Below are 25952 nucleotides of genomic sequence, written 5' to 3'. Positions count from 1 at the left end.
AAATTTACCTTTCTTCCTCAGGCCTCTAACCTTTCAATATCTTGTATATATTTTTATGCAAGTCATTTTCCTGAAGCATAGCTTGAATCACATTACTCCCTCCTTAAAGACCTTCAGTAACTCCTCAGTGCCTTTAGAATGAAATAAAGTTTCCTCAACATGGTCACAATCACAGTAGGAAAAGAGAAGGTAGAACCGTATGAAATCTAAATACTTTGTCAAAACACAGAGTTAGCAAAAACCAAAGGTAAATCAGAATCCAGAGCTATCTGATTCCAAAATATATGTTCTTTCCCTTCTCCCACACTGCCTCTACTGTGCAACATGCCACGGGGCTGGGCACAAAAGTACATGTCCAAAAAATATTCATTGACTTTTTGTTGTGGTGTGGTTGCTGCTAATTAAATTTTGTACGGGGCACCTGGGTGGCTCAGTCAGTTAAGCATCTGCCTTCAGCTCAGCTCATGATCCTAGAGTCCTGGGATGGAGCCCCGCATTGGGCTCCTTGCTCACAGGGAGGCTGCTTCTCCCCCACTCTCTCTGCCTACCGCTCCTCCTTGTGCTCTCTCTATAAATCTCTCTCTCTTGCTCAGTCTCTCTCTCTCTCAAATAAAATCTTTGTAAAAAAAAATCTTGTACAGAAGCTGTACATAATCTGTACATAATTAATAATAAATATCTGCTGAGCAAATGAATGAAAGTTCAAAGAAGAAAATGAAACTCTTAAGGAAAATTGGAACCTATAGACATAGACATTAAAGGAATACATCCACTGTGCTGCTTCAATTATAGTCATTCCCCTTCTGTCACACTGCTAAAACATTCATAACTAACATTTGCTGAATTCTGATAATTTGGGCATAGTAATACATCCAAGGTGGAACAGGAGGGAGAAATATCCATAGGAGCCCCTCTACTCAAGATTGCTAGCTACTCACACCTACACTCTGGAGCTGTTAAGAGCAGGAGCCACAGGGCTAGATGCATGGATGTGTACATTTGGAGACAGCTATGGCATGATGATGATATGCTAAATATATCTACATGCAATACGTAGATGTATTCATCTACATTTTTCTCACCTAAAGAACAATGATATGCAGGTGCAAGCCTAGGAAGAATAGAGTGCAAGATCACTCACAAGTGGCTCCACATAACCTATGAACATTGATATTTAAGGAAAAGGGCACTAGGCCAAAGGGTTATTGTAGGAATGCTGACATTAGGAAAACTATTGAAGTATTTCAGCATGCAACACTAAAGTGTTTAAAATTTATCACCTATCCTGTTACACAAATGATCTTTTCTCTTTCTCCTGGGTTTCCTTAATATTAATTTTCTACCCTTAGATGAATTAATTTTCTATTCATTCATTCCACATTTACTAGAGAGCTACTGTGTGCCAGATATTATACCAAGCTACACTGTAAAAAAGAGAGTCTAAGGGAAGCCCCTATCCTCCAACAGCTGAAAATCTGCATGTAAATAAATCATTACAGGGCAATGAGAGAAGTAGATATATGAATCTTCCAGATGAAAGATATGGGAGATAAGCCAGATCTATAACATTTAATGGACCAAAAAGTACATCATGTGTAAGAATCTTAAACAATAGCTGTAAAAGTATCAGGTCAGAGGAGAATCACAGAATTCTAGGATGTTCCATCTCTAAGAGAACTATAATTAATTTCCATTTTAAAAAAAAGTTAGGGTGCCAGGATGGCTTAGTCAGTTAAGTGTCTGACTCTTGATTTGGGCTCAGGTTATGATCTCAGGATCCTGGGATTGAGCCTCACCTTAGACTCTGTGTTTAGCAGAGATCTGCTTGAGATTGTCTCTCCCTCTCCGTTTGCCCCTCTCCCTACCCATGCACAAGCACTCACTCACTCTCCCTCTCTCAAATAAATAAATCTTAAAGAAAAAAAAAAAGCTACTACTGGCAAAGTAAGTACCAACCACATGTGTCAGGCTCTGATGATGCACAAATAAACCTTGGTCTCTGCCTACCTCACAAAACAACCCAGCAGAAAAGCTCATGACTACCCCATTAGTAGGCAGAAGGCATTAAAAAGTATACAAATACACAGAAAAAAATAAAGCTCTCGATTAAGACATACTCTCCTGCTATAAACTATGGAATATTATTTCATCAACTATACCTCTGAAAAGGCATGTGCAAGCACCACATGACAAAACTGTTTACCCTTACTCCTTCCATTCTCCGATGACATATCTTGACATTACCCCTTGTCTACAGGTAAAAATAACAACTCATCTTTGGTAACTCTATCACACCCTATACAAATTCTACTCACTTGTATTTGATTCATTAATTTATTCATTCTCTTACTTGATGAACAAGTATTTTTTGAGCACTCATTATGCCAAGACAGCATACTACATGCTGAGAATATAAAGCATTCAACAATACAGACACAATCCTGTTCTCATGGAGCTTACATTCTAGAGGAGACATAATAATCAAATTTATAAATACATACATACATACATACATATAACAAATCTGCTAATATAAATGCTAAGAACAAAAATAAAATGGAGTAAGAGGGATGGGAGAGATGAAAAGAAAGTACTATACTAGTTGTGTAGCCAGTAAAGACCTCCCTGATATAGTAACATTTTATCAGAGACCTGAATGAAGTGAAAAGATCTTGGCAGTAAAGCATTTCAGGCAATAGAAGTGCAAAGTCCCTGAGGTGAGAACATGCATAGTGTGTATTTAAAGAACAGTGAGATAAGAGATGCTGATGACTTGAATACTATCAGCCTCTGTAGCTTCCTAGTGCAATTACCTGAATTCCCCATCAGACTGAGTTCCTTGACAGCATCAATCCAATCTTATACCCACTGCCTCGAACAGAACCAAACACAGCTGGACACTCAATAAATATTTGAGTAATTAATGAGTAAGGATCCAATCATCTCTCCCTTGCTTGATTTACTCCCTGGTATTATTGATAGATATGCACTACATCCTTCACTGGAATTTGAGTTTTCCTGAGAGTAAGGACTATGTCAGATGTATCTTTTCCTCTTCCTCCTGTCCCACACCTTCCTCTACTTCCTGGCAACTGTTGTACAAATATAATACAGGACCAATAGAAATAAAACCATTGAAGGGATATCTTGGTACTGTGCTATCAAAAGTCATCTGGAATAGGGAATAAAGAGCAGAAATCCTAGATCAAAATTCTCTGTGGAAACAAATAGTACAAAAAATATTGAAACAAAGATAAGGCAAACACCAAATTTCTATTACTACCACCTCTGACTCTCACCTGTACCACTTTACAGATGCAACTAGAGTGACAGTATTGTCACAATTAAAGTATGCTTTCAGGATCTACTGCTGGGTCAGTAGGACAGTGATCCCAGAGAAGAAAGCCAGGGGGTCTCATGTATAGTGCTTAAAAAACAGAAAATGCTCAGCCATGATTTCAAGCTGAAAAGGATCCAAAAGGCCTATCTGTAGGCAGTAATGTAGACCAAGCATAATTGTCACTTAGTGGTCCAGGGAAATCTGTCTATTCATATCTGGATCTCAAATAGTGATTGGAAAAATTACAAAGTAAATCTGAGTATAGACATGGTAAAAAAAAATCAGGCCACCCCACCCAGATTCCAATCATGAGGGCAAGGGTTCAGGCAATATCCCAAGCTTAAAGAGATAATAATTCTAAAATTCTAAGCTAAGTAAAACAATGGCACAAAAAAACTAGGTATCAAGAAAGAATCCAGTGCTGTAGACTTATACCAATGGAAATAAAGCAAGAAATGCTACAATTTATAGACAAGGGCCCAGGTTTTTGTCTCTTACACATCAGATAGCAAGGCAGCAACTAGTTGCTACTTAGCAACAACTCTGATACTTCTCACAGACATTATCCTCCGGTCAAGACTGGCTCAGAGATAAGGCATATTGGGATAAAAGGCAATGCCCATCAGCAGTGTATCTAACTACTGGGAACCAAGAAGAGTAAAGGTATGCATGGCAGCTGGTCCACAAACTCAGAGATCTGTCAAGCCAGACAAGCCACTGCAGTCTGGCAAGCCCAACTATAAAAGAGAGGTCTATTACTTCCCTTCAATCCACAGCCCCTTCTTAGAGAATATGTACTACTCACAGCCCTTAAAAGGGAGTCTTATATATCAAGACTCTTCTCTTTAATCACAACTGACCAGACCCAAGCTGAACCAATAACATTTTCCTTCTGATAATTTAGAATTAAAATATAAGACTGAATTTATTAGATAATGTTGAGAAGGCCAAAATCAACCATAGAGCAAGCAAAAGCCACAAAAAGCTGGGAACACAGGGCAAACAAGATCATACCGGCCCAAGAATATATGGAAGGAGGAAGAGGCTAGCCTGAAAATTTTCCAGTTTCATTTATGTCTACATATGGATTAAAAATATTTGTTGACTAGTAACTGATAATTCTTGGATAAAATTTCCCTTGGAAAATAGTGTCGTTCTTTAGAATTTTGGGTATCTTTAATAACATATAATTCTCATTTGCTATACTATTATTTATAGTCCTGTGTTAAATATTCAGATTCAATTATACTCATTCTATTCCTAAATGCCTAAATGATATTAAGTTATACTTTAAATATGATCCAATACCACTGGATCCACAAATCTCAGGAAGAAGCATGCAAAGAACAAAACTACATACCCTCCCCTTCAGCAATGAGCATACAAATTTTACTTATAAAATTGCTTCCATATTTTACCCTGTTTAGATGTATAAAAGGTTAACATCTAATTCCATTTACAATGCTGATCCAGCAAGAAAGAAATTAATTTGGCATTAGAGTAGTAACATCAATTTCCCATGTATCTGAAGTAATGCATTTACTGGAAAGAGATTAATATCAATTCCATAAATCATTCACATGCTTTTTCCGGAGTTGGAGACATCTGAGTAATGTCATATATGTGAGCTGATATCACTTTGTGCATACTCCATTCATTAATCTATGCCTGGGGTTGCAGAATAGTTGTCAGAAGAAAATCTAAAACTTGGAAAAGAATCCATCTTTCTGTTCTTCATTTTTTGTGACTTGTTTTAGGTAAGGTAAGCCAAATGTTACCTGAAAAGTGATGACATTGATCTGTACTGGCAGCCTGTGTTTTCAGGGGGAAAAAAAAATGTTTTTAAATCAAACGTGGTCAATTGTCATCCTAGTGGTAACAACCACTTAATACACATATGATAAGACAATGTATAAATGTCAATGTAAGGATTCCATCAAGGATCCTCAATAAAATGCTGACTGAAAAGAGAAGTGAGTCTGAACCTCTCCTGTAAACATCAACTCTTCCTTGTTACTGATGAACTTCATAATCACATAATCTTGTTTGTGTCAGGGTTCCCCACAGATATAGAACCAATATATCTGTGTATCTGTGTGTCTGTGTAGAAAGAAATTTATTATAAGGAATTGGCTCATACTACTATGAAGGGTAACAAGTCCCAAGATCCACAGTTAGCAAACTAGAGTTCTAGAACAGCCAATGGTGTAGTTCCAGGCAAATGCCAACCATCTTAAAACCGTGGAAGAGCCAATGTTTTAGTTCAGCTAAACACAGAAAAAAACTGATGTTCCATCTCAAGACACCCAGCCAAGAAGAGTTTTCCCTTAGTAAGGTTCAAGCCTTTTTGTTATATGAAGACTTTCTACTGATAAGGCTGTCCCACATTAGGAAGGGCAATCTGCTTTATTTAGTTTACCAATTTAAATGTTAATCTTATCCAGAAATACCTTCACAGACACACCCGTAATAATATTTTACCAAATATCTGGGCATTCCATAGCCCAGTAAAGTTGAAACATAAAATGAACTTCTACAGTATTTCAGAGATCATCTACCAACCCCCAAAATACAGGCCCCAGACCTCGTCATTACAAAGCATGAGAAAAACAAAATCCAGATGTGACCTTAGGGCTCCTAATGCCCAGTAAATATTAGTTATTTTTATTGATATAATTGATACAATTATTTTGATACAATTGAGAAATAAATTAACCTAAACTTAAATCTTCCATTACAAGTCATACGTGGCCAACAAAACAGCAGGATAAAAGGAAGTATGTGATCCAAAGGAAAGAACCCAAGCCTTTGAGTTAGATGAAGGTCAAATCCTGGCTCTGTCATTTACTAAAAGTAAATTAAATTTTGACCCTCAGCTTCCTCACCTGAAATACTGCCCATTTCAAAACATCCTTAGAATTAGAGATAAGGTCTATAATGTTTCTTCCATAGTACCTCGCATGTAATAGCTATTCAATATTTCCCTAACACGTCGTTATGTGTTCACTTTCAGGACACTTGGGAGAATTCCACTTTTTGCCCTCCTGAATACAGACATGGCCATAGTACACGTTTTTGCCAGTAAACTGTGAATGGAAATTATTTGTGACCCATCCAAGGGTTTTTTATTACTTTAAAATCATAGTGAGAAATTTATCTCTTGCCACAAATTCACAAAACCAAAAGTCCTTATATTTTATAGTATGTTAACAATTTACAGAATATTTCCCTGTCTTCTATCATATGCCTGTAATAGCAGTATTGCCGACTAGGCAGGACAGGCTCCATTACTCCATTTTAGTGATTAGATCACATACTGAGAGAGGTTAAGTGAGTTGCCCAAGGCCACATACATAAGTGCCAGGTCTTCTGATTCCCAGGCTGAGGAGACATATCTAGAAAATCACACGAAGAGTAAACTATTTTGTAAAATAATTTATTGACATGTTGATTTGCTTTGGTGTTTTGTATATGATACCCCACATTCTATCTCCCCCCACACTAGACATAACCCCCTACTACACAAACAAAAACATACACACACCATACACATTCTTCTCCAGGCTCTTTCAGATCTCTTGCCTCAGGGGAGGTTCATGACAGTAAAAAGGCAGAAGTAGTCTCTAACATTGTCCTTCCTCACATTAGCCATAATTATACTGGTAGAAAAAGGGACTAACATTGGAAACAGAAAAAGGGAGGAAATAGTCCCACACATTAATAAAGTGATAAACATCAAGGATCCCATGAATGGTGGAAGGAAGAGGTATTCCCTGGCAGTCCTCAGCAGGGCATGGCTGCAAGGGCACCTAGGGAAGAATTCTGAGCACTAGGGCTCTGGGTCTAGGCAAAGGCCTCCATAAAGATTCCCATTCCCAGCTTGCAGTAAGCATTTGCCTTTAAGGAGCTACATGAGCTTGGATGATAGGAATGTTTGTGTCAGGCAGCCCCGGTGGCTCAGCGGTTTAGCGCCGCCTACTACAGCCGGGGACATGATCCTGGAGACCTGGGATCGAGTCCCATGTTGGGCTCCCTGCATGGAGCCTGCTTCTCCCTCTGCCTGTGTCTCTACCTCTCTCTCTCTCTCTCTCCTCTCTGTGTATTCTCATGAATAAATAAATAAAATCTTAAAAAAAAAAAGAATGTTTGTGTCTAGACATTTCAAAATCAGAAGACCTCATCTCATATGCCTCTTGATGTTTTAGGTAATGGTAGGGAAGAGCCAGAGCCTCAGTGAAGATGGAAAATTGAATTTCCCAAAATCCCAATGAGGCAGAGGACAAGAGTCAGATTAATTTGATTTAAATAAACTAAAATAATTTGACATTCTTGCTGAGCATATGAACTAGAATCCACACCTACAACATACAAACAGGTCAATGTACTTCTAAAACTTATACTTTTTTTTTTTTTTTTTTAGAGAAAAAACTGAGGGTTGCTGAAAGGGAGGTGGGTGGGGATGGATTAAATGAGTGATGGGTATCAAGGAGGGCATTTGTTATGATGAGTACTAGGTGTTATATGTAACTGATGACACTAACTTCTACTCTTGAAATCAATACTATACTATATGTTAGCTAACTTGAATTTAAATAAAAACTTGGAAGGAAAAAAAACAACATATACTTAACTGTCAATATCAAACCTATGACATTTTACTGACCATTCCTAAAGGACTAAGTTCTCCAAATCCACAAATGTCACATTTCTCCATCAATTTCTAGATATTCCAGTTATCTACCTTCATCAATGAGGAACAATATATGGTATGGTATGGTATGGTATGGTATGGTATGGTATGGTATGGTATGGATAGATGTAATTAGCATTCCCAGATGAGATATTCAAACCCTGAACCAGGAGTGAGTTAAAGCTCCCCATGTGATAACAGTTACACTCCCATCTACTCCATTTAAAGGGTCTCAACTTGCTGTACTATGAACTATTATAGCACATCACACTGGCTATTTGCTTGTACACCAATTTGGAAATATTCCAGTTGTCATGAATAAGGCAGCAAATAAATGGATCAATGTTGAATAACCAGGAACTAAGGGATATGAGCACAGGCTCGGAGGTCAGATAGGCCTGAGATGAATTCCAGATTCTACCATTTGGTAGTTGTGTGCTGCTAAGCATGTCACTTAACTTCTCTGAACCTCAATTTCCTTTTCCAAAAATAGGAGTAAAATGCTTGTACTCCTTTTTGTCTAGGATTTATGAGACCATAATAGATGTGAAGACAATTTGTTAATTATAAAATGCTATGTAAATATTAGGAATTATTAGTTTTATTTTCCATCAGAACCTAAGGTTTACCAGGAGTAACACATGGTGAGTTTTTACAAATGAGTCCATGTTATCTAGTGTACTCTGTGAAGAGAAAGTTACCAGGAAGCCTCTATATTTATTTACTTATTTATTTATATAACATTCATTTAAGTAACATGCATTGAGTATCTATCATTGCCATTGTTTTAAGCATTCAATATTTAACTATATCCACATAAATTTCTCAGTGACCAATTAGAAGTTCTTCTGTTGATCATCTGTATGACTTCTTTGGGAAAATGTCTATTTGGGTCCTCTGCCCATTTTTTAATCAGATTGAGTTTTTTGTTGTTAAATTTTATATATATTTTAGATATTAACCTTCTATCAGATTTATCATTTGCAAATATCTTCCCTCATTCAGTAGGTTATCTTTTGGGGTTTTTTTGATGGTTCCCTTCACTATGCAAAAGTTTTTTTATTTTCATGCAATGCCAATAGTTTATTTTTGCTTTTCTTTACCTTGTCTGCGGAGACATATCTAGAAAAATATTGCTACAATATTTTTTTACAATATGTCAAAGAAATTACTGCCTATGTTCTCTTCTAGAATGTTTATGGTTCTGAGTTTATTTTTATGTATAGCATAAGAAAGTGGTACAGTTTCATTTTTTGCATGTAGATGTCTAGTTTTCCTAGCACCATTTATTAAAGAATACTGTCTTTCTCCTACCACATATTCTTGCCTCCTTTGTCATAGATTAATGGAGCATGTGAATGTGGGTATATTTCTAGGCTCTCTATTCAGTTCCATTGGACCCTTGTCTATTTTTGTGCCAGTACCATACTGTTTTGATTACTATAGCTTTGTAGTATATCTTGAAATATAGGCTTGTGATACCTCCAACTTTGGTTTTCTTTTTCAAGACTGATTTGGCTATTCAGGGTCTTTTGTGGTTCTGTACAAATGTTAGGATTATTTGTTCTAGTGCTATGAAAAAGCTATTGGTATATTGATAGGGGTTATGTTGACCCTGTAGCATGGACCCTTTAACAATATTAAATCTTACAATACGGGATATGGTATATCTTTATATTTGTTTGTGTCATCTTCAATTTATCAATGTCCACACTTTTCAAATTTAGGTATTTCATCTCCTTGGTTGAATTTCTTTCTAGGTATTCTATCCTTTTTGATACAATTACAAATGGGATCATTTCTTAGTTTCTCTGTTACTTTGTTATTACAGTCTATAACCTAATTGAATTTATTAGTTACAGTTTTGGTGGAGCCACTAGGCTTTTCTATATATAGTATTATGTCATCCACATATAATGAAATTTTTTCTTCTTCCTTACCAACCTGTATGTCTTTTGATTTCTTTGTCTTATCTGACTGCTATGGGTAGGATTTCCTGTAGTTTGTTAAATCAAAGTAGTGAGAATGGATATCCTAATCATGTTGCAGATCTTAAAAGAAAAGCTTTCAGTTTTTTACCACTGAGTATTATGTTAGCTGTGAGTTTTTCATATGTGACCTTTATCATATTGAGTTATATTCTGGCCATGCTCACTTTGGCCAGAGGTTTTATCATAAATGGATATTGAACTTTGTCAAAAGGTTTTTCTGCATCTACTAAGATGATTCCATGGTTTTTATACTTCCTCTTGTTAATGTGGTGTATCATATTGATTGATTTTTACATATTAAACCATCTTTGCATCCCTGGAATAAATCCAATTTGATTGTGGTGAATGATCTTTTTAATATATTACTGATTTTGGTTTTCTAACATTTTCTTGAGGATTTTCATGTTCATCAGAGATACCGACCTATAGTTTTTGGGGTCTTTTTTGGAGGGGGGTTTTAATCTCTCTGGTTTTAATATCAGGGTAATGCTTGCATTGTAGGATGAATTTAGAAGTTTTCCTTCCTCTTCTATTTTTTGGAATATTTTTTAGCAGAATAGGTGTTAACTATTAAGTCTTTGGTAGAATCCACCTGGTAAGCCATCTGGTTCTGGACTGCTTGTTAGGAGTTTTTTGATTACCAATTTAATTTCATTATAAGTAATCAATCCATTTAAATTTTCTATTTCTTCTTGATTCAGTTTTAAAGATTATATATTTCTAGGAATTTATTCATTTCTTCTAAGTTGTCCAATTTTTGGCATATTATTTTTTATAATATTCTTTAAAAATTCCTTCAATTTCTATGAATCAGTTGTTATTTCTCCTCCTTCCTTATGATTTTGAGTCCTCTCTTTTCCTTGAGGAGTCTGGCTAAAGATTTATCAATTTAGCTTATCCTTTCAAAGAATCAGCTCTTTTTTCATTGATCTTTTGGGTTTTTTTGTTTTTTTTTTTGTTTTTTTGTTTTGTTTTTTTAGTTTCTATTTACTTCTACTCTAACCTTCATTACTTACTTTCTTCTACTAAATTCGGGCTTTGTTCTTCTTTTTATAGTTCCTTTAGGCATAAGGTTATGTTCTTTCAGATTTTTCTTGTTTCTTAAGATAGGCCTGTATCACTACAAACCTCCCTCCTAGAACTACTTTTGCTACATCCCAAAGATTCTGGACTACTGTGTTTCCATTTTCAATTGTTTCCATTTTTTTTTTTTTTTAATTTCCTTTGATTTCTTAGTTGACCTACTGGTTATTTAGTAGCATTTTATTTGTTCTCCATGTGCTCATGGTTTTTTTCTAGTTTGTTTTTTGTAACTGTTTTCTAGTTTTACACCACTGTGGTTAGAAAAGACACTTTATATAATTTCGATCTTCTTAAATTTATTGAGACTTGTTTTGTGGCCTAACATGATCTATTCCGGAAAAATGTTTCATCTTCCCTCAAAAAGAATGTGTATTCTGCTATTGTTTAGATGGAATGTTCTGTATATAACTATAAAGTCCCTTTAGTCTAACATCATTCAAAAATCACTGTTCCCTTATTGATTTTCTGTCTGGATGATCCATCTATTGGTGTAACTGGGGTGCTATAGTCCCCTACCATTAAACTGATAAGAACAGATACTATACTTGATCTTAGCCAAAAGGAAGACAAGTGACTGTGACAAATAGTAGCTACACTTATAGTGAGCATACCATAATGTAAAGATTTGTAGAATCATGTCCTACACATTGTGTGTCAACTATACTCAAATAAAATAGATAAATAAAAGTTGTTTCTAAAGTCCGCTACTATGATGTATTACTGTAAATTTTCCCTTTATGTCTGTTAATATTTACTTTGTGCATTTAAGTGTTTCTATGTTGGATGCGTAGATATTTACATTTGTTTTATCTTCTTGTTAGATTAATCCTTTTATCATTATGTAATGTCCTCCTTTGTCTCTTGCTTTGTTTAAAACAGTCTTTTGTTTTAAAGTCCATTTTGTCTAGGGGTATCTGAGTGGCTCAGTCAGTTAAACACCTGCCTTCAGCTCAGGTCATGATCCCAGGGTCCTAGGATTGTGCCCTTCATCGGGCTCCCTGCCCAGCAGAGAATTTGCTTCTCCCTCTCCCTCTATTCTTTCCCCAGCTCATGCTCTCAATCAATCTCTATGTCTCTCTCAAATAATTACAACTTAAAAATCAATCGATCAATTAATTAATTAATTAATCCATTTTGTCTGATGTAAGTATTGCTACCCTGGCTTCTTCCTCTCATGCTTCCATTTGCACGGAATATCTTTTTCTATTCATTCATTTTCAGTCAGTGTGTGTCTATAGGTCTGAAATGAGTCTCGCAAAGGTAAGTGTATGGGTCTTGTTTTTTCATCTATTCCATTATCCTAGGTCTTTTGAATGGGGCATTTAGTCCATTTATATTTAAAGTAAATATTGAATTTTTTAAAGTAATTATTGATACTTAGTTACTGCAAATTTGTTGTTTTTTGATTATTTTTGTAGTTCGCCTTTGTTTCTTCTTCTCTTACTCTCTTTCCTTGTAGTTTGATGGCTTTCTTTAGTGTTATTCTTGGGTTCCTTTATCTTTTTTGTGTATATATCTATTACAGGTTTTTGATTTGTAGTTACCATGGGGTTCATATATAACATCCTACGTGTATAACAGTCCATATTGAGTTGATGGTCATTTAAGTTTGAACAGCTTAAAAGCACTAAATCTTTACACCCCGGTTCACATTTTATGTATGTAATGTCATATTTTACAGCTTATTTTATGTATCCCTAGAGTACTTTTGGTGGATATAACTGATTTTACTACTTTTGTGTTTTAACCTCCATATTGCTTTATAGGTGATTAATCCACTACCATTACTATATGTTTGCTTTTACCAGTGAAATTTTTCTTCAACAATTTTCTTACTTCTAGTTATAGTCTTTTCTTTTCACTTAAAAAATTACCTTCAACATTTCTTGTGAGGCTGCTTTAGTGGTGATAAGCTCCTTTAACTTTTGTCTGGGAAACATTTTTTTCTCTCTTTCCATTCTGAATGATAATCTTGCAGGGTACAGTATTCTGGGTGTAGGTTTTTTTCCTTTCAGTACTTTGAACATATCACACCACTCCCTCTGGCCTGCAAAGTTTCTGCTGAAAAATCATCTGATACCTTTTGGAGTTTCCTTGGTACATAACTGTTTGCTTTTCTGTTGCTACTTTTAAGAATCTCTATCTTTAGTCTTTGCCATTTTAATTATTATGTGTCTTGATGTGGACTTCCTTGAGTTCAGCTTGTGTAATGTTCTCTGCATGTTCTAGCCCTGGAAGTCTGTTTCCTTAGCCAGATTAGAAAAGTTTTCAGGTTATTATTCCTTCAAGTAAGTTTTATGCCTACTCCTCTTCTCTCTTCTCCTTGTGGGATCCCTATAATGTGAATATTATTATGCTTGACAATGTTGCAGAGACCCCTTACCTTGTTCTCATTTTTCATTACTTTTTCTTTCTGATGTTGAACTTGGATATTTTCTATTACCCTACCTTCCTGATTGTTAGTCGTGCATCTGAATCCTCCAATATGCTGTTGATTCCCTCTAATGTATTTCTCATTTATTATACTCTTGAGCTCTGACTATATTTTTTTTTCCTATCCTTCGGTTGAAGTTCTGAATCTATTCACTCTTCTCTCAAGTCTGGGAAGTAGCTTTATGATCATTACTTTGAACATTTTATCAGGCATTCTGTTTATTGCTATTTTGATTAGCTCTTTTTCTGTGCTTCTGTCTTATTCTTCATTTGGGACATATTCTTTTGTCTCCTCATTTTTTCTAATTCTTCATACTTATTTCTATGTAGTAGTTAGGTCAGATATATCTCCTGGTTTTGAAAGAAATCATCTTATGTAAAAAAGAGGTCCTGTGGTGCCCTATAGCACAATGCCCACTGGTCACCAGAACCAGGCTCTACAGAAGTATCCTCTGTGTGCACTACATGTTCCCTCCTATTTTAGCTAAGCCACAAGTGCCAGGGGCTCTCTGGTGAGTGGGGCCAGCAAAGTGGATTTTCTGCAATTAGCCACTGTGACAACTGTGGGCACACTAAAGGGAGGGGCTTGCCCCCTGCATAGCCAGCTAAGAGGCCTAGCTGCCACAACTGTGGGCAAGCTATTGTGTGGGGTTATCTTCCCCATGCCCCAAAACAAGAGTCACTTTGGAGAGGCACTGATCCCAGCCAAGTTGCCTGCCAGGTGGGGCAGGGCAGAAGTCACTTTGGAGGGGTATGTACAAAGTCAAGGCTGGAGAGCTGGTAAGGCAGGTCCATTGGAGAACACTAGTGTGAGGAGCATAGTGTTATCAAGGTATATGGAGTATATTAAAACTGGTTCCCACAAGCATCAGACTATCCAGGCTGGCATAGAGCAAGAAAAATAGTGACCACCAGCACTTTTGTTCCCAGAAAAACCTGCAGACCCCTGCCCCTCTAGCATATATCCTAAAATTAGTCGATAAATCTCCTTCACATATACCCCAGGCACTTTTCAAACTGCTGCTTCTAGGCTGTGTCTCAGTTCAAGTCATTTAGCATTCTGGCTATTTAAGGACAGAGTCTTGGTTTCCTAGAGTGTTCTAGCTCTCCTAGAGTTAAGCTCACTGATTTTTAAGCTCCTGGAGTTAAGACCCACTGATTTTCAGTTATACCTTAAGGGAAGTCATCTTTCCAGTGCAGGTCCCCAGGAAGAGGTATGCCTAGCACGGGCTATGATCCTCTTGTTCCTACATGCTTGTGATGTCCCTCCTGTTTGTAATTAGTTGCACCAGAGGTTTGGTTTCCAATGACATCTCTGTCTGTCTTAATCCTTTCCAATGTGGCCTTCTCTAGACACCTTTGGAACAGGAGAACTCAGGATCCTCCTTCTCTGCCATCTTCTATGCACATTATCAAGTCATGGAAAGCTTTAAATTCTATGTTAAAAGGCTTGGGCTTTATTTCATAGATAATGAACATCCCTTGAAGATTCTTTTCTGTTCTTTTTTAATTGTTCTTATCTATTCTTAACAAGCTAATGCTATTTTTTGTTAGCATTAGCTAACAAAATGCTAAAAATTTTGTTAGTAATGCTAAAAATTAGCATTAGCTAATGCTTTTGGTCTGCTCCTATTGATTTTGATTCCATGTTACTCCATACACTATTTTCAAAACAATGAATCAATGAATGAATGATTATAAATGACTCTACCTTCTTTGTTGATAAAGAACTGTCATTTTCTTTGTTTTTTTTTATATAGTCACTAGGTCCTCCTGCGACCTTATTTTTTTTGAAGCTTGTATGAATATTCTGCATCACATGCTAAAAAATTATGGTTCCTATTTCTCTAATGAAAACAGAAAAAGGAGGAGGAAGAGGGATGTGGGGAAGAGGAGGAAAAGAAAGTTAATAATGTTGACATTTATGGAGTGTCTACCATATGTAAGGCATTTGATACATTAGGTGATCTTCACAACCATTCTATGAGATAGTTTATTATTTTACATATTTTATTTTTTTTATTTTTATTTTTTAAAAGATTTATTTATTTATTTATGATAGACATAGAGAGAGAGACAGAGAGGCGCAGAGACACAGGAGGAGGGAGAAGCAGGCTCCATGCCAGGAGCCCGATGTGGGACTCGATCCCGGGACTCCAGGATCGCGCCCTGGGCCAAAGGCAGGCGCCAAACCGCTGAGCCACCCAGGGATCCCCTATTTTACATATTTTAAAATGAAAAAACTGAATTTCAGAAAGGCAAGTATAATGGTTAATTTTATGTATCAACTTTGCTGGACCAAGGGCTTAGATATGTGCTCAAACCTTATTCTAGATACTTCTGCAAAATTGACATTTAAATCAGTGGATCTTGTGTATAGCAGATTGCCCTTCATAATGTGAGTGGGCCTCATCCAATCAGATGAAAGCCTGAAAAGAACAAAAGACTGACCTACTCCAAGCAAGAGGAAATTCTGCCAAGACACAGCCTTCCAACTTGAACTGCAACATCAGTTCTCTAGCTTTTCTGCCTGACAACATTCAAACTTAAACTGCAGCACAGCTTCTCCCCTCTGGGTCTCCAACCTGCCACTCTACCCTGCAGATTTTGGACTTCCCAGTGCCCATAATTTCATGAACCAATTCCTTAAAATAAATCTCTTTATTACATAAAGATAGATAGATATACAGGCAAATGGATACTTTCCATTTCTCTGAAGAACCCTAATACAACACTAAGTATCTCAAACAAGGGCACCCAGGTAGTAAATAGAAAACCCAGAATTCAAAACCAGACCTGTTTCCAAAACTAAGACTCCACTAGACAGGATTTCCTATGAAATAAATCTAAGCATTAAAATATTAAAAATAGGGGTGCCAGGGTAGCTTAGTCAGTTAAGCATCTGCCTTTGGCTCAGGTCATAATCTCAGGGTCCTGAGATAAAGCTCCACGTTGGGCTCCCTGCTCAGTTGGGGAGTCTGCTTTTCCCTGTGCCTCTGCTGCTCCTCCTGCTTATGCTCTCTTGCTCTTGTGCTCTAAGATAAATAAATATTTTTGAAGTTTTTTTAAATGAAATCTACATTTACATACATTTTTAAACTATTTAGTATCTCTTTCTGTAAATTTATAAGTAAAAATGCCATTTCTTTTGTTGGCATAATCTTCATAAATAATTATGAAAATTGATAAAAGATTTTAAAAACCTTTTGTAATTTAACATACAGAAAATTTTTTTAAAAAACACACAAATCATATTGGGAAGAAATTAACCAGTACATATGGATATGAGCATTTGCTTCTAGATGTTGCAATGAAATCTGCCCTATGAGGTATTTCTTCCAACACATTTGTTTTAAGCAAGAATGTTCTGCTATATTTAAGGGACACTTAAAATATAAATGTTCTGTGACTGATGTGTAAATTATGAATAGAGTGACAACTGAAGACTAAGACAAGGCACTGAATCAGGCTAATACATCTATCCTTGGCTCCTTTAGGATATACTATATAAATGTGAATTAATGATAAAGCAAAGAATCATATCAGGTTTATTACTTCATCTATACTAACTCTATCCCTGTAGACAAAGACAGATGTAGAAGAACAGGCTATAGGAAAATGTCTCATTGATCCAAAAGAAAATGAAGATTTTTAGTTGAGCAGAAACTTACCAAACATTTTATACCTACTCTTTTGTTTTTAAGACTGCCATTTATTCCTTCATTCATGGATGTTTTAAGTGCCTATTAAAAGCTAGCCATTGTAAGACAAGGAAAGAAATCATTGTTCCTGACCTCAAGGAGCCTTGTTTGCAGACAACAATAAAAATCTATGTTCCATAAAAGAAATATCAAAAAAAAGTTGTCGCTGGGAATTAGAAGAGGGAAATGTCATACAAGGCTCGAGGATCATAGAAAACTGCATGGAAAAAATAACTTCAAAGGTAGGCCTTGGGGATGATCCGTTTTCAATAACAAGGAGAATAACATTATCAAAGCAAAAATAATAATGATTTAATACTGGATAATATGATAAAAATGAAAATGTATACATGAGAAGGATCATAGAGGTAGGGAATGCATTCACAACAAGGTTGGTATCTAGGGAACCAAGGAAATTTTAGATATTAAAATGATTTGTGGCCCTTTGAAAGCCCACAGTACATAAACAGATATACACTGTATTTGTAGAATTAAAGTTTTAAAGAGGTAAGGGGAGTAGAAAAATAAAATGTCTAAAAAGGCTCCTTAGCAAAGTGATAATGAAAAAGAAGTTAAGAAAATCTGAAGTAGAATAATAGGATTTAATGAGTGATTGAATGGGATGGCTAAAAAAAGTCAAAAATTATTCTGGATGACCAAGAAATTATTGGAATTTTTGAAATTAAAAAGAAAATTCAGGGGCAACTGGGTGTCTCAGTTGGTTAAGCATCTGTCCTCGGCTCAGGGCATGATCCTAGGGTCCTGGGATTGAGTCCAATGTCGGGCTCCCTACTCAGCAAGGAGCCTGCTCTCCCTCTCCCTCTGCCTGCTACTTCTCCTGCTTATGCTTTCTCTCTCCCTCTCTATCAAATAAATTAATAAAAATATTTTAAAAAAATAAATAAATAAAAGTCAAAGGAGCTCTTCTGTTTTGAAGTTAGAACATGATAAGTTTGGTTTGGGGAATGACAGTTTAAAATATGAATAAAACAACTGGTTAGAGACATGATCAAGTAGATTAAATATGGAACTGGTGCTCTGAAAAGAGTTCAAGACTGATGATACTTTCCAAGACAGTGTTATTCAAAATTTGGTCTGCTGGTCTACAAACTATTTAGTATAGATTGCCCATAAAACAAGTAGAGTATGATTTTTTTTATAGCCATTCGACATCCAAAATCATGACTTATGTACTATCTAGTTTAAAGAGTATAAACCAGTCTGGATGCTGACAAATTCATTAAGTGAATTGCATGTGGCATGAGTTCCATATAAGTCATATATAGCAGGGCCATATATAGAACCATGATATTGGAAATTTAAAAAGCAAAAACAGTTCTTGACCACAGATAGTTTTAAGAAGCACTGTACCACTATATTACTTATGCACCAATAATCATATAAAGATTCTGACATAATAAAAGTACATTCCACAGTTTCTAAGATGACAGAAAAACTTGTAAAGTGGCTAACAACAAGTAAGTACTTAGGAAGTTAAGCACTCTAATTTTTAAGCAAATTCTTACTATATGTACATAAGTGCATTTTATTGGAAGAGAATACATAGCTTTCATCAGATTCTCAAAAATTCCTATTACCTAAGGAAGGCTAAAAACTACTGTAGTACAAATTACTGCTATTGTCTCTGTACCCTCAGCATCTGCCATATAATTCATTTATCCTTTTGACAGTTATTGAATGCCTAGTATATGTTAGGCTCTCGTGATAGAGCAAATAGACAAAGTAACTATACTTATTGTAGGGGAGGGCAGATAAATAAACAAGTAAATGAACAAGCAGAGAATAAAAACAGATGATATGGTGGATGACTGAGTGGCTACTTTAGACTGGCTAATCACAGGTCTATCTGAAGAAGCAGTATGTAAGCTGAGATCTGAATGCCAAGATACAAAGATGTTGGTGGAGGAGGAGGAGGAGGATTAGTATTTCAGGAGGAAGAAATGCCTAGACCAAACAGCCGAAAGCAGAAACAAATCTGGCCTGCTCTATTAATAGGTAGAAAGTCACCATGGCTAAAGCATTATTAGGAAGAATAAGAATAGCCTAAGATAGTCAGAAAAATAATCAAATACCAGATCATGTACCATGTTGCAGTCAGGATAAGGAGTCTGGATTTCATTCTAATTTTGATGGGAAGACAATGAAATATTTTAAATAAGACAGGAATATGCTCAGATTTGAGTTTTAAAAGGATCACTCTAGATGCTTGTGCTAAGAATAGATAATGGGAGAGGTAGCACGTATGGAAGGAAACAAGAGGAATGGCGGTTCTAACAGATGGTGGTGGTTTGAATGAGGAAGACATATACTAAGAAATTAATGGATTCAGAATACTTATTGAGCATAATAATAATTCTCAATGGATATATGGATAATGAATTATTAGATGTGATACTCGGTATTTTTAAAGATTATTTTAAGAAAAGGTGATCTGAACCTTGGAGAATGCCTTTAAGGGTTACATGTGGACGAAAACAAGTCTGGTCAGTCAGAGACGGAGATGAATAAGAACAATAGAGTCAATGCTGTCAGGAAAAAAGAGTGTCAAAAAGTAAGTGCAATCATTAGAAATGTCATATACTATAGAGAAATCAAGAGCTAAGACAAGACCACCAAATTACATGACTAATGTCTCGGGCAACGTTTCAGAGAACTTTCTTGCTGGAACAGCGAGGATACAAACCAGACTGAAAGGATAAAAATGTAATAGGTGTATAGAGACATTTCTATTTTTACTCAAATTCTTTCTAAAATCATCTTGTACATAATTTAATCTTACCCTGATGATAAAGAACAGATCTATTAAAGGTTATATGCTTAAATTTTTTTATTTACTTTTATTCAGCCTCCTCCCTTCTGTCAGCTTGTCAACTTTGATTTCTCACCAAGAGCATTCCTATCTTCTCAGGCTCCACCCGACCTGCAAATTTCCTGGACTAAAAATCCATAGTTAAAGCTATCTAAATAAGAAGAAATAATCGCTAAATATCTCCTCTCAGAATTAAGATGCAAGAACTTTAATGCATGTATTTTACAACTATTTTGGCTAGTCAAAGGTTTCCCATCATCCTACCCAAGTTGTCAGCAATAGTCTCAAAAAATAAGTTTGCTGGATAAGTGTTTGTTTTCTATAAATCATTATAGTCATGCTAAATTCCTCAACTATGCATTTTATAATCTAAGATCAATAGTTAGGAAAATACAATAAATCTGGTAATTTTCTACTCATTCTCACACTAATTCTTTAAATAAATATTTATTGAACACCTATCACCAGGCATTGTTCTAGGCACTAGGGAATGAAAGAAAAATTCTATCTTCATAGAATTTATATTCTAATGGAGGAGACAGATAATAAATTTTTAAATATATAAATAAGTAAAATTAATATTATATTAGATAGTGGTAAGTGCTAAGAAGGAAAAATAAAGCAGAAAGGGGATTAGGAAATGTCATGGAATAAGAGTTGAAATTTTACACATCTGAGCAAAAACTTGAAATGAGGGAAAAAACATGTGTTCTGAAAGAACATTCCAGGCAGAGTATTAAAGTGGAATTCCTATACTACCTCCTCTAAAATGTCTTCCTCGGTGGTCTCCCACACCATCTCGCATCATCTATATACAAAAAAATGAATCACTTCCCTTTCCAATCTTCCTTCACATTTCAATAGTGACCACTCTCTGCTAGGCATTTGGTCATTCCAATCCACACAACAACCCTATAAGATAAATACTGTCATGCCTGTTTTAAAGATGTACTGAGACTGCTCAAAGTGAATGACAGAGCTAAGGTTAATGCCTCTATCTCTCAGACTACAATGCTTCCTGCCTTTTATTTTCTGTAGTAGGCAAAAAAGGACAGGGGGAATTTTTACTTATTCAAAAAGCTCAGCCCTATCTGTAAGAAAATGGATTTTAAAATAAACAATAATTCCCCAAACAAAACAAAGTGCAAACTCAGGGAGTAAAGTGAAATTAAATGGGTACATTTTCAAAACCAAACACTATCTAAGGACTTAAGCTTAGGCCATGGGATAGGAACTTGGCAGTGGGCCAAAAATATTGTCACAAACATCTTAACATTCCTACATAATTATGGTTTGTTTTTGAATTTTCGAGTAAACTAGACCCCCCCCCCAAAAAAAAAAAAAAATCTGGGCAGCCCTTCAGTACACACACATAAGCTCTATTTTTTTTTATAAGCTCTATTTTTTTTAAAGATTTATTTATTTATTCATTCAGAGAGAGCGAGAGAGAGGCAGAGACACAGGCAGAGGGAGAAGCAGGCCCCATGCAGGAAGCCTGATGCGGGACTCGATTCCGGATCTCCAGGATCACACCCCAGGCTGCAGGCGGCACTAAACCGCTGCGCCACCGGGGCTGCCCATAAGCTCTATTTTTAAATGTAAAAATCTGGTCAAGAGCATAACTCACTTACCAAGATAATATAAAAGAACTAAGCATGATCTAGCTCAGGAAATTGCTAGATGGACAACACTTTGAGCCGCCAGTGTTAACTCTGACCATTAAAGAGCTTCCCCTAAGGTTCAGCAATTTTTGGCATCTACTATGGCCTTGGGTTATGAGAAGCAATACATGGTAAGGTGAAAATCCATCCCCACCATTTACAAAAACCTCAAGGAATCACAGAATGAAGTTTCTTCCTTCAGCAATAAAACCTTAATCAGGGATGAGTCAGTAAAAGAGCCCATACCAGGTAAACCAATAAAATGAATGTATTACAGGAAACCAGTTGCAAAAGTTCTGGGAGAGCTGAAAGGCCAAATGGGTGAAAGTGGGGCAACACAGAGATTAACAGTAACAGGAAGTTTCTACTATAACCATAGATAAAGGGGCAAAGGCAGGAGGTGGTGATATCCTGAGAGTCAGAGCAATCCTACAAAGTTGGGATCACAAGGACACCAGAGTGGCTCAGCGGTTGAGTGTCTGCCTTTGGCTCAGGGCGTGATCCTGGAGTCCAGGGATCCAGTCCCACATCAGGCCCCCTGCGTGGAGCCTGCTTCTCCCTCTGCCTGTGTCTCTGCCTCTCTCTCTGTGTGTCTCTCATGAATAAATAAAATCTTAAAAAAAAAAAAAAAGAGCCATATATATGTAGAAATGATTCAGTAAGAGGTCAGAAATTTAAAGAACAAATGAAAACCCTGAAAAAATAGATGTTCGCTTTGTTTCAATTATGAGTCAGAAACAAATAACAGAATTAAATTCTTCACCTACAGTTTCATAGCTGCCAGTATCTCTCCAACGAATTTCCAGACATGGTGAAACACTTCATATTATATAACCATGCTGTTTTCTCCAAAATGTGTTTATTTTTTTTTCTCTAAGAGAGATAATGGCCTCATAAGGTAGCATATTCTGGCATGAAATGACAATATTAATATGAAGGAAATTTTTATCAGATCTTAAAGATGTTATCAAGTAAAAGCATTTGATTTTATTCTGAGAACAACAGGGAGTCATGAAACATTTTAAACAATAAAGTAATATGATCAGATGATTTGCATTTTCACTTTGGTGGCACTGTGGAGGATGGACCAAAGAGAGTTGGGGCTAAATCTGAGAGACCAGTTGGAAAGCTACTGAACAAAATCCAGCAAACCTATTTAGGACGTTGTCAAGGGCTGAAGTTGTAGGGCTGAAAAGGTTGCAAGATTTTATAATCATTCATTTAATAACAGGCAGAGGGAAAACAGAGTACATTGCCAAATATCTCTTCTTACTATCATCCTATGGAAAAAAAATTCCAGTGGGGACAAGAGGCTAAATCTACGGGTCAGGAACAAAATTTTGGATTAGGAAAGCAAACAGTGCAGCAATACACAGAAGTCAGGAGAGTCCACAGGGCAGAGGTATGATACAGGGTGAAGTTATAAAGAGGAGTAAACCAACCAGCATGGGGACACATTCAAACCAGGTTCAGGATATAGACACACAGAATACATTACAGTATTTGCTCCAAGTGGGGAAAGGTAAAGCACCCTTATTTCTTTAAGAATGAAGACAAGAATGAGAGATGACATATATTAGAAATAAATTAATGAAATGCGTTTGTTTACTTATTTAATTAATTAATTAAAAAGTTTCAGCAATGCCGTGCTCTCAGGAATATGCTTCATCTCTGAGTTAGTGGTAGTTTGCCATTCCCAGAGAGTACCATTATCCCCCTGACATTCAGGTCTTTCTGCATGACATCACAAGAACTAAGTAGTTTTTCCCACATGCTAAAATTTACCAGGATCATTCTTACTAATCCTTTAATACTCTGTTCATTTTAGCCTCCTCTAAGAAGTTGGCCAACTTGCCCCACCACCTTCCCACAACACCCTGCTGAAAAAGACATGCTTTTGCTCTGTTTTCTTATTACACTGTACTTTTCCCTATTAGGGCTAGAGGTACTAGCCATCATGGTTAGCCTCTGACAAGTCCCAGGGTATGCCAGCTGTCCCGGCATCCCTCCCAGGTTAGCATTTGTTCTGGGCAAAAACATTTGCCTTGAACGACAAAATTTGTGGTCAATTTAATCACAGCCTCTGTCAGTCTCTCCCACGACACTCCTTTAATCCAGGAACTGTGTGTTGTATTCCTCCCACAGGGTAAAACAGATCTGCTGACTGGTGATTTATAGAAAAGAAAAAGCAAAATTTGACCACATCCCTCAAAACAAGCTAAATCAAGAATTCTACCATATTTATAACTACATACAACTTTAAAACTCTTCTTTAAACAGAGCAGTTTATTTAATTTCTGTAAGAATGAAGGGGGAAGACTCTACAAATAGAAATTTCACCATTTATTTTTCCTTAGAAATGCTATAAACCTAGGCCTCATATACTACAAGATTTTATTTGATTTTTAAATATTTGGAAATATCTCTCAACATTTTAATTTTCTGCAAGAGAACTTTTCTTACTTTAAAGGTTAATGGTCATAAGCTCTTGGTTTGGAGTGATCAATGACAGTCTAATCTATTTTTCTGCTACAATCACTTCATTCTGCAATTTAGGAAGCTGAGTATCATATTTTTAACTTAGTGTTACAGCAATCTTGTTTTTCTCAGAAGTTATAAAGATCTAAATGCAAAATTTAAAAATTATGGAACTATTGCTAAGTGCCTGACACCGTTTTCACATAAATACCAACTCGACATAGTGCAGTGGTTAAAGCAGAGATTCTGGAGCCACACCAATTGGGTCTTAATCCCAGGTCCACAATCTACCAGTTTTGTGATCTTGGTAAAATTATCTAACTTCTTTGTGTCTATTTTCTTACCTGTCAAAGGAAAATAATACCAGTAGAACTTACCTCATAGGTTTTATAAGACAAATAATTATGCATGTCATATAATAATTATTATTCATGTCAAACACTTAGAACTTTTCATGACACAGAGTAAATTCTATATTCATATTTAATATTAGTATTATTTTAATTATATCCAACTTGGTTTCAAATACCCAGTCTGATATTTGATTACTTAACTGTATAGCCATAGGCAAATTTCATAACCTCTCTAGATCTCTACTTCGTCTGTAAAACAAAATAATACCTACCTCAATATAGGTGAGGATTCAATGAGATAAAGTATGTAAAAGTATGCTGTGAGCTTCACAAAATGCCTGTATCTGACCATTAGCTATTAGCCATTAATCAGACCAGATTCAAATTCTGACTCTATCTCTTAGAAACAGTTTGATCTCAACATATGCTTAACTTCTCTAAGCCTGATTTTCTTTATCTGTGAATCAGCATTAGTAATACTTACTCTGAATTATTATGATAATTGTATTTATTTCATATACATTTATTAAGCACCTATTATGTACCAGGCTCTGACTAAGCATGATACGTGGTGATAAACAAGAGCTACTACAGAGCTTACAAACCTCAGACATTTAAACAAGTAGAGTGGAAAGTATACATATTGCTATGGGTCTGTATGGATGGGACCCTAAATTACTCTAGGGAGTTCTGAAAAGGAAAATATTATATATGATACATGTTAAGCTTCATGTTCAAAGACTGGCACAGATTAAGTATTTTTTAAATGTTAACTATAATTATAGCAATTTTTTTAAAAGCCTGTAAAGTATTTTCTCCATTTTTAGATGGATAGAACGAGATTCAAAGACATAAGATAATTCCCAAGATTAAGTTAGGCTAGGATTCAAAACCAGGTCAACTGACTCCACACATTGCTCTTCCCACAACTGCAAATAAAAACTATTTTCTCTAAATAGGAAATAAAACATTAATTTTTAAAGATTACACAAATAAATGTAGTAAAATTCCACTGGAGAAATTAAAAATAAAAGTTTTAAGTTTTATTTCCATCATTTTTAAATGTTATATAAACAACCAAACCATACCCTTATTTCACTGACTCTTTTTCATTCCATAGTAATTTAATTATCATATTAAGTCTCTGAGGCTAACCAATTAATTTGTAGTATAAACTATATTCTTCCTTTCATATTTAATATACACACTCATATAAATCATAAAACAATACTTATGTGATATATGCTGACAACCAAACATAGTATTTACTTAGATGGCTTAGTAGACAATTTGTTATTTTTCTTATCACAAAACCTATGTATCTTAATATATATGTGTGTGTGTGTATATATATTCTTATATATTTTATCACTTAGTGAGAAATTTCCAAGA

General features: G+C 35.7%; 1 protein-coding gene and 1 pseudogene across 12 annotated transcripts in view; both read right to left on the bottom strand.

Annotated features, from left to right (window-relative positions):
- AGBL4 (ATP/GTP binding protein like 4) overlaps window positions 1–25952 on the bottom strand; it is a 1422311-nt gene that overhangs the window by 1246303 nt on the left and 150056 nt on the right. The window lies entirely within an intron of this gene.
- LOC119869436 lies at window positions 11561–11679 on the bottom strand (annotated as a pseudogene).

The sequence above is a fragment of the Canis lupus genome, chromosome 15, assembly GCF_011100685.1.
Source record: "Canis lupus familiaris isolate Mischka breed German Shepherd chromosome 15, alternate assembly UU_Cfam_GSD_1.0, whole genome shotgun sequence".
Lineage (NCBI taxonomy): Eukaryota > Metazoa > Chordata > Mammalia > Carnivora > Canidae > Canis > Canis lupus.
This window is presented reverse-complemented; position numbering and strand designations above follow the sequence as displayed.